Source organism: Equus przewalskii, chromosome 14 (genome assembly GCF_037783145.1).
Source record: "Equus przewalskii isolate Varuska chromosome 14, EquPr2, whole genome shotgun sequence".
Lineage (NCBI taxonomy): Eukaryota > Metazoa > Chordata > Mammalia > Perissodactyla > Equidae > Equus > Equus przewalskii.
Genome location: NC_091844.1, coordinates 40,259,624 through 40,271,042, shown reverse-complemented (window position 1 = coordinate 40,271,042; position 11,419 = coordinate 40,259,624). Strand labels below are relative to the sequence as shown.

The 11,419-nt window shown below is 44.0% G+C and overlaps 1 long non-coding RNA gene across 2 annotated transcripts in view; it reads right to left on the bottom strand.

Annotated features, from left to right (window-relative positions):
• Positions 1 to 319: 319 nt before the first annotated feature.
• The window catches only part of LOC139075756 (uncharacterized), a 35,217-nt gene continuing 24,117 nt past the window's right edge, over positions 320 to 11,419 (bottom strand). The window contains exons 4-5 of one of the 2 annotated variants that reach the window (XR_011526517.1): positions 3,635 to 3,809; positions 320 to 1,995 (exon numbers count right to left, since the gene is read on the bottom strand). This is a non-coding gene — a long non-coding RNA (uncharacterized lncRNA). The remainder of the gene's footprint in view (positions 1,996 to 3,634; positions 3,810 to 11,419) is intronic. The other variant, XR_011526518.1, reaches the window with a different exon arrangement.

Here is an 11,419-nt window from a genome sequence, read left to right as displayed (position 1 = left end):
AGGAACAAGCAGAGGCTCCTCTGTTGCCAGCTGTGGCCAGAAGCCAGCAAGTCTCCTCTGGCCAGGCTAAGCATGCCCCAGTCCCCGGGCAACTGAGCACTCTGCCTGACCCAGGATGGGATGCTGAGGGCCACACTCGTGCCACAGTCTTGGAGTTTGATGATGCCCTGCATCCCAGAAGGGCTCCTTTCGGACAGCACAGTGGTACCCTCAAGCCCTGTCCTCCTCCTCTGCATCCTGGTTCAGCCTCCTTGCCAGGACCACGCCAGCCACCCCCATCTCTGCATTCTATCCCACCCTCCCCACCCCATCCCAGGAAACCTTTGGTCAAGTATCCACCGGTACTGCCCATCCAGACCCCTTCCAGGGAAACGTCACCTCTCACTTACCTAAGGAGAGCTTGGACTTTTCCATGCCCTACAAGCCCCTGTGATTGTCCTTCTGGGTGGACAGAGTCTGGCTAACGCATGGCACAGTGGGCCTTCAGGCTGAAAACTAGCATCATTTTTCTCCAAGGCTCATGAGTTTGGGACATTTTAGTTTTTCTTATTTTTGCAGACCCCAAAGAGCTATGTCCCAGAGATTTCCTTACCCTTGCATTATTTAAGCCTATAATGATTACGTGGGAGTGTGTGCATGTGCATGAATGTGCAAGTCACACTGGGGGAAATATTCACGCAGGCGTCCTCTGGTCACAAGGCAGTCTCAGTTGCTCACAGACTTTGAAGCAGGCAGTCTTGTGTCTGCGCGGCCAGAATGTCAGCTCCATGGGGGCAGTTTTTTCCTTTTTGCACACCTAGAATAGTGCTGGCTCTACAGTAAGTGCTCAATAAATACTTACTGAAAATTTTACATGCTGCAGAATTCAAGCGTGTGACTCAGTGGTTTCTGGCATTTCTTTTATTTTTCACTGATTAAAAGAAAAATCACCTGGGTAGGAGACCGACAAGATCTTTTGTGCTTATAGGGCCTTTCTGCTGTGGCCCTTCGAGGGGAAGACAAGGAAAGCACATACAAGCATCTGTGCACATGCACACGTGTGTGCATGTGTGTTGGGGGTTAGTATCTATATTTGGGTTTTTTCCTTGCTGTGTCTGGTCCAATCCCCCCCGCTTCTTCGCTGCCTGGGTCATGCACCTGAGTTCTCTTGTAACAGTAATTACAAAGGTTTTGACAGCCTTATGAGTATAGTTTGGAAAGCAGCTGTCAGAGAAATTAGCAAGTTTTGCCAACAGCTCAGCTCTGAGGTGATGGGAGCCCAGGCCGGGACAGGAGGAGTTAACCCAGATGAGTGGGGTGTTATGCAAAGCACCAAATCCCTAAACTGCCACAAAGATCTTTGATGGCCGTGATCAATAGATTCTCAGACCACACTGACATAACCTTGTCATGCCTCAGCAAGGGTACAGTGGCTAAAAAGGCGTGGGGAGGTGGAGAGGTGGGAGGAGAGGGGGAGAGACAGAGAACAGGGGAGGGGATAAAGATATCATAGCCCTCCCTGGCTCCCCCAGCGCGCTCCTTCCCACACCCACCCCCTCTTCAACAGGCATCACACAGCAAGTGACTGGTAATGGTTCTTTGGCCTTGTACGGCTTTTAAAATCCTTCAGCTGAAGCATCTCAGCTCCAATCGCCAGCAAAGCTTGAGCACCCTTGAGACCCTGGTGCAGATAATCATCATCCACTCAGTGACAAGAAGCTGAGCGCCGCTTCGGTACCAAGGAGACCGAATGTGGCAGGGCACCAAGGTGCCATCTTAGACGCATCCAAGCAGCCACCGTGGCAGCAGCAGCAGCAGCAGCCCACAGGGATGTGTATGTGTGTGCAAGTTGTTGTTTTTTCCCCCCTTTTTCTTCTTCTTCATCTTCTTCTCCGTCTATCCTCTCACCCTTCTTAGAGCATCCTTTCGCGAGAGGGGTACTGTTAACACGGCTGCTCTTAGCAGGCTTCCCGTTACCCAGCACCTGCTGGACCAAATTGAATCCTGTAGTCAATACTGTTGGAAAGGAAAATGACATTAATTTGTGTAAAAGTGTAATCAAAAGGTGGTTGGGTGATTTTTCTTGCTTTCAGGGAAATGTGGGTTTGAGTTTATGATTATATAAAAGAGAGGCAGCCGGTCAGCAGCTTCCTGCCTTCCTCCCAGCACTTCCCCAGCGCTCTTTCTGCCGTGTGACAGCATTATAGTTAATGGTGCTGCATTATGTATACAATACACTGTGGATGGTATGGCTGGCTGGGACAGTCCTGCAGACCGGGGTGCTGATGGGTATTTACACACCAGCTGAAAGGTGGAAGAGAGAATATCTAGAAATGAAAGAAGAGCCATCCTTACTACACACACAACTCAAACCTCCAGCCACTTGGAACAGCGGGTGAATTTCCCGATCTCAAGGGCCCCCGCGTTTGTGTTCCCTTTTCCACCTCAGGCCCTTGGCTCACATTTTCCATTCACAGAGCTCCCTGGCAAACTGAAGATGGTCTAGACAAGTAACACCACATCCCTTGCACGTGTTAAAAACAGCTCTCCAAACAGCCCGAAATATTTGCATTCCATTGTCAACTTTCCATCTCACACCTTAACAAGGGGCAGTTCTTGGGGAGGGACACCTCTGGGCAATTGTCCTTTGCAGGCATGACTCTAAGGCCAAGTCACCAGGCCTGAAGCCCCTGCCAGGAAGCAGACCAATTTGACTATTAAGCAGTCACACAAAGGAGTTGCAGGCAGTGGATGTTTGCAAAAGAGAAGACGCCACTCCATTCCCGACACCGTGAGGACAGAGGTGGGCAGTGCATACGCGGCTGTGCTATCCCCCAGGGGCAAATGAACATTAGGCACTGACCACTACACTGGAAGAGGTCATGGTAATGAAGCCGGGGGCCTGGGAGAGTGGGAAGCATGGAAAGTTTGCCAGGAAGCGAAGCAGGGGATTTTAGGATCCCAGAGAGCCTGACGAAAGAAAGCTGCATCTTTAAAAAGTTATTTAAAGGAATTGGCCTTATGTGGGGGGCCAAGGAGGTGGCAGCCTGTATGTGAAACCCAGGATACAGCAGGGGCAGTCTTGGTGCCTCTCTACTCTCAGTCACCCTCCCCGCAAGGAAAAGCTGTCACTATGTGCTAACCAAAATTTGAATTCGCTTAGTTGATTCATTCATTCAACAAAATGTGTTGATCATCCGCCACATGCGGGGCACTGTGCTATGTCCTGAGAACACAACAGTGAACAAAGTGACAGAAATATCTATCTGTCCCCATGGAACTTACATTCTACCCCTCCGCAAAGGACAAAGCCCTTCATGAGACAGTGAAAGATGCAAACATCTTTTGAGTTGAGAAAGATGCCTAAGATGTAAGTAACTAAGATCCACGTTCTCTATGGAATTTTCAGAGGGGGAGGGGAAAGGAGCATAGTTGAGAGGGAAGAAGGAAGGAGGGCCTGGGCCTCCTTCCAGGAGGGAGCAAAGTACAAAAGCTGAAGGCACTGAGGCAAGATTCACCTACTTTGCAGTTTTGCTGAGCATTAGCGCTGGTAATGAGGAGGTGATCGTACAAATATCCAGGGGGTTAAATGCCAAGATTCTGAGTTATGTTTGTATTTATATTAGGCAAGAAGCTGGCAGAAATCTCCACTCACCTGCCAATAAGCCTGCATTCCAGGGCCAGGTCTAGATGGAAAACTCCAGGGCTCTCCAGTATGCAGACCAGTAGAGGAGCGTTCCCGATCTCGAGGATCCTCTAGCCTCCTCCTTCCTCTGGATTTTCCATAAATCTCTGGAATGCCTAGGAGCCCGAGCATGTCAACCAGCACCCTGTTCATCCACAAAGATCCAGCAATTTTTAAATAATAATGATTTCCCTAAAATTCTGGTGTGCGGTTCAAACTTATTGAAAAACTTAACCTTCATCCTCAACCACTGCAGAACCCAAGAAAGTCACGGATTTCACTCAAGCCACAGGTCATGCTTTCCCTGGTGTTCAGAATCACTCAGAGTCCTTGAGTCATAGAAAGGCTGCCTTGCATCTGAATCATCCTGGGGCTTGTGTCCGGCGGCTTGCTTGCCATCACGCTGTTTCTAGCCCTAACATGGAGTCATTGTCCCTTTTCTCAGCCCTGATTCCTTTGACCCCCTATCCGCATCATGATGCATAACTTGGCACTGCCCTCACTCTAGAAACATCTTTTCCTCAGTAACTGGAATTATCACCAAGTTCCTTCTTTCATAAAAAGAAAAAAAAGGCTTTCAAATTACTTCATAGGTATCAAATAGCATCCCAAAAATAAATAGATAAGTCCTTTTGCCATGCTGTGTGTACACACAAACACACTCACTCATTCACATGCAACCATCCCAAAACTATTGGCCTGAAAACTTGGCTATCCCAGAGATGTCCCCTCCGTCAAACTACGTCAAAAGAGGTCAGGTCTCAGTCTGCAGCCTGAGCTCAGTCTGTAGTCTGCCCAGAGCCACTAAAATAAAAGCTCATCCAGAGAACTGAAAGAACCAAAGTTACTCAGCACACACACAGCCTAGGGGTGCTGGGACTAGGTTAAAAATACAACCTGGCTGGGGCTGGCCCCGTGGCCGAGTGGTTTAGTTCGCACGCTCCGCTGCCGGTGGCCCAGTGTTTCGTTGGTTCGAATCCTGGGCGCGGACATGGCACTGCTCATCAAACCACGCTGAGGCAGCATCCCACATGCCACAACTAGAAGGACCCACAATGAAGAATATACAACTATGTACCGGGGGGCTTCGGGGAGAAAAAGGAAAAAATAAAATCTTTAAAAAAAAAAAAAGTACAACCTGGTGCGTGAGGTCATGTGGGATGTGAGTGCGTGGCTGGCCCAGGACGCTGACCAGCTTGCCCATCTATTGGGCACAGTTTGCTTCTGCAAAGAATCTAGCCGAAGAGAAAGACCCCAATACACAGAGAGAAAGAGAGGCAAGGAGAGACATCTAGAAGGAGCCCCAGTGATGGAGGGAGACAGAATGAGGGGCAAGGAGACAAAGAGCCAGGGAAGACAAAGGCAGTGCCCTCGTTTCCTCACGTTCCCAGAGATGAGAAGGGAAACCACAATGAATAAATCGCCATCCTGGTTGGCGATATTGGAAACTTCCTTTTTCGCCTTGAGGAGAGGGAAAGCAGATGATGTCTTCTCTTTATCCAATTTTTAAATAGTCTGCAGGGAGCTGGGGGAAAATACGGACTGGGAAAAACAACGGCAACAAGAGGAAGAAAAGAACAGTGAGTGGACTATGAACCGGCTGTGAAAGTTTGCATGGCAATCACATTGTTGTGGTTTTATGACTGCCATTTCTGCTTGCCAATATTTCTTTTTCTTTCCTCCCCCCAAACTTGTTCCCTTAGGCCCTGCTTATTGAACCTTAGACAATAGTGACTTCAGCATGGAGACATATATCCAGGCAGCCTCGGCCTGAGGCAGGAGACCAGGATGCAGAGGGCAAAGGTTTGACCCTAAGAAAAATTTCTCATGGGGTCGGATCACACTGCCTGGCCAGAGGGATTTTTTTTCGCTTGATACTGTTTTCTCTCTTCAAGTGACTGATTTTCCCAGCCAAATCTCTTACTCCCAAGCAAGAGGAGTGATGTTTGCCTCTTCTGGGTTTGGGTGTAGATTTCTGCCTTTTGCCACTTTCCATGGAGGCCATCACTTTCTTTAAACTGGGCGATGCAGCCAGGGCTGAACTTTATCAGCTTCTGCCTCCCTACAACCTTTCAGCTCCTATCCTGACTCGTGGCCCACCCCTGAGCCCTCCTCACAGGACCCAGCATCTCTCAAAACTGCCGCGTTACGTGTGGGCCAATGGGAAGGCATTTGTGAGTTGCAAATGTTCAAATTAACACTTACTCTTGTCTCTGAGTCTACAGGGAAAACCAACTCTGACTGCTAATTACCGCTTTTGGGGGTGAAAATAAACAGGAGTGCGGCAAGTCAAGGCCTTGGTGCAGAAGAAAAATGTCTTCATTTGGTTGCACCATTTTGACATTTCAGCCCCAAGAGCTAGAGAGAGGAACCGGGGGCGGAAAAGGGCCACATCCCACTGGAGGAGAAGTACAGTGTCTTCAGGCCTTGCCATTATACCCTGGCAGAGTTCCAGGCCTGCCTCACTCGTCTTTGTCAGTGTTTTGATAGTGGCAGAGTTAGGAGGAAGTTGTCAGGGGCCAGGGGAAGGGTAGCGGGAAGTGTGTGGGCAGCATCATGGCTGGTCCCTTTCTACCCTCTGAGCCCAAAATTCCTCCACTCACCAGACCCAGCAGAATTTCCCAGCCTTGCTACCACCACCTATGAAGAGGTTTCTGACTACTCCAGCCCTTGCAATCTCTTGCCCTTCGTCTCTTTGAAGTACTTTTTTCCACCACTCTTTGCCAGTGCAACTGCTTTGTGTAGTTGTCTAACTTTTAGTTATACTGCACAGCCCTGAGATTTTTCAATCTGGGAAATACTGTCTTTAGTTTTGGGAAATTCTCTGCCATTACACCCTCAAATATTGCTTGTGCATCTTTTTCTCTATTTTCTCCTCTTGGGACCCCTACTAAACATATGTTGGGCTTTTTGATCTGTCCTCCAGATCTCTTAACTTTCTTTTCATGTTTTCCACCCCGTTAGGTCTTCATGCCATGTTTGAGACATTTCCTCAGCTCGATCTTCTAGTTACATAATTCATTTTTTGCTGTGTGCAATATGCTGTTTGGCCTATTCTGTGGAGTTTAAAATATACCTGCAAATTCTTTGATAACCTTTCCTTCAAGAGTTGGAGTGTAACTCTTCTCCTTTTGTAGCTAGATCTAACTGGTCTAGTTTTAATGACTCTCATCTAATGAATAGAATATGGTGGAAGTGACAGTATGTAACTTCCAAGACTTGGTCACAAAAAGCATTGTGGCTTCCTTCCTCCTTGCTCTCCCTGTGATCACTTGTTCTAGGGGAAGCCAGCTACCACGTCATCAGAACACATCAAGGTGCGCTATGGAGAGGTCCACGTGGGGAGGAAGTGAGGTCATCCGCCAACAGCCCTGTGAGGGAGCCATCTTAGAAGCTGTTCTTCCAGCCTAGGCAAACCTTCAGGGGACTGCAGACCAGGCCAACATCTTCACTTCAACCTCGTGAGAGACCTTGAGCTAAAATCAGCCAACTAAACCACTCCTGAATTCCTGACACAAAGAAACCATGAGATAATAAATGTTTATTGTTTTAATCCACTACGTTTTGGCATGATTTGTTAACTAATACACCCATAGACTCAATTTTTTGATTCCAGAGACTATTTCTGTATTCCTGCAGTTTCTAATTTTCTTCACAGCCACCTGTTCTTGTTTCATGGCCTTCTGTGTTTATTTCCTTGTTTCTACGCCTTCCCTTATCTTTGACCACATTTAAATTATTTATTTTAAAGTCTTTTTTATGGATTGTTCTATTATCTCTTTTCCTTGGATGTTGGTTCATCCATTTGCTGAGTTTGTTATTTGTCTTTCATGGTGTTAGACTTCCTGGGTGGTTTGTAATTTTTGTTTGTGAAATCATCTTTTATGAGAACTTCCTTCTATAAATATCCAGAAAACCCAGGGCAGTCTTAAGGACTTGATACTCAGGTTGAGGCTTCCCAGCTAAAAGTGATCTGCTTACTGGCCCTGGCCCTGAGCATACAGCATGATCCCAAGGTCCTGTCATGCTGGATGGCACTTCTCAGGACCTTAGGCACAACCCCAGGAAGGAAGGCAGCGTTTTCTGCTGCCTCCCTCCTACATTTAATGAGGAGAGTGTATTTCCAGGGCTTGGCTTTCTATAGGCTGTGCAACTCCAGCCCCCACCTTTCAAGGTAATGGAATCCCAGACTGAGCCCCTTGATTAGCCAGTCCCATTCCCAGTTCCCACAAGCCTGACAGCTAAGGCCTCCTAAGTGTGGTCCATGTGTTAAATTATTTTTTGGAAACTTCTCCATTTATGACTGCTGGAAATTTCCTCTCTTGACTTAATCATGATTATGTACTTCTCAAATTTTTTTCCCCATCATTTGTAAATGTTCAAGGTAAAAAGGGGAGGCTTCAGCCTGTAGAAAATGTATTTGCCCTCTACCAGAAGTCTTGTTTGCTAACTTTCCATATTTATTTTTTCCTCTCTCCCCAATCACACCTTAAGCTTCTAAAAGGCCAGGACAGGATCATGCCCTGTTTTGCTTCTCCTCGTCGGAAGAGCAGTATGCCTTCGACATGGGAGCTGCTCTATAAATGTTTGATAGACTGACAGGTGAGGGGATGACGTGATGGGGAGTTTTGAGAGGAAAAGGAAATATAAAACTTCTCCCATATTTCATCAGGATTGCTGACCCTTGGGTTTAAAATCCCTCTAAGAAGGTGGTTCTTAAGTTTTTCTGAATCATAGACATTTTTAAAACCTAACTAGATCCTCTCTGCAGAAAAAAAATATATATATGCAACACACAAAATTCTGAGTTCTATTTCAGGGATCTAAGTAGTTTAAAAAACTAATCTTAACATACAAAAATATTTCTTCTTTATGTTTCTTAACAAAACTTCTTTTGATGCTGTGAGGTTTTTTTTTCCTTGCCACTTACCAAAGATCTTTTCTTTCTTTCTTTCTTTCGTTTTTTCTTTTTTTTTTTTTTTTTTTCCCTGTGGAAGCTTAGCCCTGAGCTAACATCTGTACCAATCTTCCTCCATTTTATATGTGGGTTGCCACCATAGCATGGCTGACAAATGGTGTAGATCCATGCCTGGGATCCAAACCTGTGAACCCAGGCTGCCGAAGCAGAGCATGCTGAACTTAACCACTATGCCATGAGGCTGGCCCCAAAATCCTTTTTCTAATTATTAGAAATAATTCTATACAGTGTCCTCTCTTCACAGACATGGAAGCTGAGTCCCTGGGAGCCTTTGTGACTTGCCCAAGCAAATCACGGTCTGACCTCTGGCTAGATGAAGCTCTAGGACCAGCTGTTTTCCACTATCTAAACTGCTTCTCCTCAGAACTTTGGGACTAGGTACACTCCTATGTAGTAGCACCACAAAAATGTTAGAATTTACTCTAATCCTGTCAAGAAATGACACTAACTTGTTACCATTATGGAACCCATACTTCACCTTGCTTTACAAATACCTGCTTGTACCTGGCCTTTTTCTGTGGATCAGTAAAGTCAACTGACACATCTGAACACAAGACCTACAATCTCAGCCCCCTCAGCCAATTGAGCTCATGTCACGCTCCCTTCTGTCATTTAAGGTCAATTCAGCCAACATTTATTGGTGCCTTGTATTTACTAGGCACTGCTCTCAACACTGAAAATACAGAAATGACCAAGTTCATACAGGGCTCATTGGATAACGGAATGATAGACATGTGGACACATAACTATAATAAAATGTACATGCTGAACTAGGGGAATGTACAAAGTGGAAGACCCTACTAACAAAGAAAATTATAATTAATTAGAAAAAGTGGAAATTGTCTAAACCACGTTCTCAATGCACCATGCAACAGATCTAGAAATTATTAACAAAAGTTATAACAGCCCCCAAAAATACCCTCAGCTTCTTTAAATTTCTAAAATTCACTCATAAATAATTTTGGTTTGGGGCCGGCCCAGTGGCGCAGCAGTTAAATTCGCACATTCTGCTTCTCGACAGCCCAGGTTCACCGGTTCGAATCCCGGGTGCGGACATGGCACCACTTGGCACGCCATGCTGGGGTAGGCATCCCACATACAAAGTAGAGGAAGATGGGCACGGATGTTAGCTCAGGGCCAGGATTCCTCAGAAAAAAGAGGAGGACTGGCAGTAGTTAGCTCAGGGCTAATTTTACTCAAAATAAATAAATAAATAATAATAATTTTGGTTAAAAATGAAAAAGAAAGTGCAGTTCAGGACTATATAGAAAATTATATACATGGTCTTATGAGATGCTCTCAAATTTATAGTCAGATATACAGCCTTAAAATATTTTCATTAGTAATTTTTTAAAGGATAAAAATAAACTAAAATTTCAAGTCAAATGACTTAGAAAAGTAAAGAAGAAATGATTAACAAAAATAAAACAGAAATTAATGTATTAAAAAAAGAATTGAGCTTATAAATAAATTTAAGAGTATATAAATATTCAAGATTAGGAGGAAAAAATATACAATCCACTGACATGAAATTACTTTGACTTATACAAGATTCTCATCTGCCACACTACATCAAATAAAAAGTAAAACAGATAATTTTCTAAGAAAATGCAGATTACCAAAATTGTGTCCAAAAGAAGCAGAAAAGTTGAAAACACAATGCCACGGAAGAAAGTGGAAAAGTTGGCCAAGCGACTAGACCCAGATGGTTGTATGGGCAAATTCTTTCAAACTTTCAAGAAATCGACTGTTCTATTTCTACCTAAAATGTTCCAGACCATATAATTTTTTTGAAAGTTCCTTTATTTTGTGTATAATTTTTTGTATATATTTCGATAATGCCAATACGAAAATCTGACAAAGACAAAAACAGCACAATACACAGTCTAACAAAATTTGGGCCAATCTCTTATTAGTAAAAGTAAAAAGATCAAAGTGTATTAAGGGCAGATTTCGTATGCTCATTAGTCCCACTGTAGCTGAATTTTTTTTCTGGACGTTTAGCCAATGCAGTAAGACAAGAAGAAATAAGAAATGCAAACATTGAAAAGGAGACCAAATTAACAATATTTGCCTAACTGATAGTCATCAACCCAGAAAACTCAAGGTCATAAACCACTGAAACTAATTACCCGGTCAACTAGAAGATTACAAAATAAACATATAAAACAATAGCTTCTTAAAATAGCAGCAGTAACTACCCAGTAAATATAATGGGTAAAGGGTTCCATTTCCAATAGCAACAAAAATACAAAGTATCTTGGAATAAGTTTAAGGAGAAATGTGCAGGACCTTTATAAAGGATGGATAAAGAAGACTGGAGAATAGCAGGTGTTACATATTGTGTCTGAAAGGTGAGATTTAATGTTAGAAAGCTGTAAATTCTCTCCCAAGTTAATGGACTTTTACTCAAAATCACAATAGGAATTTTGGAAATCTGGGGAAAAAAATGGTTTTGAATTTCAAAAATTGTTTTGAAAAATCAAGAATAATGAGGAGAAGTTGAACTTCAGCTGCCAAAACAAATTATAAATCTAGTAAATAAAACATTGCAGAACAGAGCAGAAAGCACTGAAACACGCCCAACCAGATAAGAATTTAGTCAGGAAATTTTCAAACAAACAGGAAAAGATAAAATTTTTAAGAAGTGGTTCTAGGACAACTGGGTAACTATTTGAAATAAAATATAAAATTCAGTCCTAACCTGACACGTCATGCCAAAATTCCAAATGGATTGAAAAAATTATAAAAGAATAAAAATGTAGATGAATATTAAT